The sequence below is a fragment of the Bison bison genome, unplaced genomic scaffold (assembly GCF_000754665.1).
Source record: "Bison bison bison isolate TAMUID 2011002044 unplaced genomic scaffold, Bison_UMD1.0 scf7180017864358, whole genome shotgun sequence".
Taxonomy (NCBI): Eukaryota; Metazoa; Chordata; class Mammalia; order Artiodactyla; family Bovidae; genus Bison; species Bison bison.
The window spans coordinates 480,163-482,993 of NW_011494930.1; positions in this window are offsets into that span (position 1 = coordinate 480,163).

A 2,831-nucleotide genomic window follows, 5' to 3' on the forward strand; every position below is an offset into this window, starting at 1 on the left:
AGAATTGATGCTTTTGAACTTTGGTGTTGGAGAAGACTCTTGAGAGTCCCTTGGACTGAAAGGAGATCCCACCAGTCCATCCTAAAGAAAATCAGTCCTGAATGTTCATTGGAAGGACTGATGCTGAAGCTGATACTCCAGTACTTTGGCCACCTGATGCAAAGAGCTGACTCATTTGAAAAGACCTTGATGCTGGAAAAGATTGAGGGTAGGAAGAAAAGGGGACATCAGAGGATGAGATAGTTGGATGACATCACCAAATCAATGGACATGGGTTTGGGTGGACTCTGGCAATTGATGATGGACAGGGAGGTCTGGCATGCTGCAGTTCATGGGGTCACACAGAGTCGGGCAGGACTGAGCGGCTGAACTGAACTGAAGTGACCATATTATCCCAGTCATTAAGATATTTTTTTGTACAGTTCTGTGTATTCTTGCCACCTCTTCTTAATATCTTCTGCTTCTGTTAATTTCTTTACATTTATATCCTTTATTGTGCCCATCTTGCCTGAAATATCCCATGGTATCTCTAATTTTCTTGAAGAGATTTCTAGTACTTCCTATTCTATTGCTTTCCTTTTCTATTGCATTCTATTGCAAATGTATTTGCATTGTTTACTTAAGAAAGTTTTCTTATCTCTCCTTCCTATTGTGTAGAACTCTGCCTTTAGGCATGTATATCTTTCATTTTCTCCCTTACCTTTCACTTCACTTTCTCTTAGCTATTTGTAAGGCCTTCTAAGACAACCACTTTGTCTTGTGTTTCTTTTTCTCAGGGATGATTTTGGTCACAACCTCGTGTGCAATGTGATGAGCCTCTATCCATAGTTCATTAAGCACTCTATCTATCAGATCTAATCTCTTCAGTCTGTTACCTACACTGTACAATAATAATAGATGAGGTGGATGAAACTGGAGCCTATTATACAGAGTGAAGTAAGCCAGAAGGAAAAACACCAATACAGTATACTAACGCATATATATGGAATTTAGAAAGATGGTAACAATAACCCTGTGTACAAGACAGCAAAAGAGACACTGATGTATAGATCAGTCTTATGGACTCTGTGGGAGAGGGAGAGGGTGGGAAGATTTGGGAGAATGGCATTGAAACATGTAAAATATCATGTATGAAACGAGATGCCAGTCCAGGTTCGATGCACGATACTGGATGCTTGGGGCTAGTGCACTGGGATGACCCAGAGGGATGTATGAGGAGGGAGGAGGGAGGAGGGTTCAGGATGGGGAACACATGTATACCTGTGGTGGATTCATTTTGATATTTGGCAAAACTAATACAATTATGTAAAGTTTAAAAATAAAATAAAATTTTAAAAAAAAATCGTACTTGAATGGCCCAGTGGTTTCCCCTACTTCCTTCAACTTGAGTCTGAATTTTGCAATAAGTAGTAAAATGATTCATTTCTGAGCCACAGTCATCTCCAGGTCTTGTTATAGTGTTCCATATTTAGCTGCATATAATAGAACCAATATGATTTAGGTGTTGACCATCTGGTGATATTCATGTGTATAGTCATCTCTTGTGTTATTGGAAGAGGGTGTTTGCTATAGCCAGTGCATTCTCTTGGCAGAACTCTGTTACTCTTTGTCCTGCTCATTGTGTACTCCTAGGCCAAACTTACTTGTTACTTCTGGTATCTCTTGACTTCTTACTTTTGCATTCCAGTCCCCTATGATGAAAAGGACATCTTTGTTTGTTTCTATGTTAGTTCTGGAAGTTCTTGTAGGTCTTTTTTTTTTTTTTTAACTTTACAATATTGTATTGGTTTTGCTATATATCAAGGATTAGTGAATTAGAAGATAGAATTGTAGGTCTGTATACAACTGTTCAACTTCAGCGTTTTTGGCATTCGTGGTTGGGACATAGACTTGGATTACTGTGATGTTGAATTGTTTGCCTTGGAATTGAGTTTAAATCATTCTTTCACTTGTGAGACCGCATCTGAAAATTGTATTGTGTGCTCTTTTATTGACTATGTGGGCTACTCCATTTCTTCTAAGGGAATCTTGTCCATAGTAGTAGATATAATGGTCATCTGAATTAAATTGGCCTAAATCCATCCATTTTTGTTCACTGATTTCTGAAAAGTTGATTTCACTGTTGTCATCTGCTTTTTGATCTGGTTCAATTTATCTGACTTCATGGACCTAATATTCCAGGTTCCTGTGCAGTATTGTTCTTTACATCATTGGACTTTACTTTTACCACCAGACATATCCACTACTGAGCAATGTTTCCAAATTACTCCAGCCTCTTCATTCATTATGGAGCTGTTTCTCAGTAGCATACTGATCACCTACCATCCTTGGGGGTTCATCTTCCAGTGTCATATCTTGTTGCCTTTCCATTATGTTCACGGGGTTCTCAAAGCAGGAATACTGAAGTTTCTTTCCATTCCTTCCTCCAGTGGACTACATTTTCTCAAGCCCTGCCTAGGAGGGACATAGCCTTCAGCTGCTTCACTTAGTCTGATGACATGCCTGGCATGCTAGTTGTCCCACTACTGGTCCTTGTTGAGTGTGCAAACCTTCAGTGGTTGCTTGGGGTCAGGGCAAAGGCCTTGCTGGGATCTCTGGGAAGGGAGTCCAAGGAAGGTTGGACCCAAGGTGCGAGGATACCCAGGAGTTGAAGGCTCCCCTTCTGGCCTTCCTGGGGCTGATCTGCTACCTGTTCAAAAGCATCAATTCTTCGGTGCTCAGCCTTTTTCACAGTCCAACTCTCACATCCATACATGACCACAGGAAAAACCATAGCCTTGACTAGACAGACTTTTGCCCGTCTCTGCTTTTGAATATGCTATCTAGGGTGG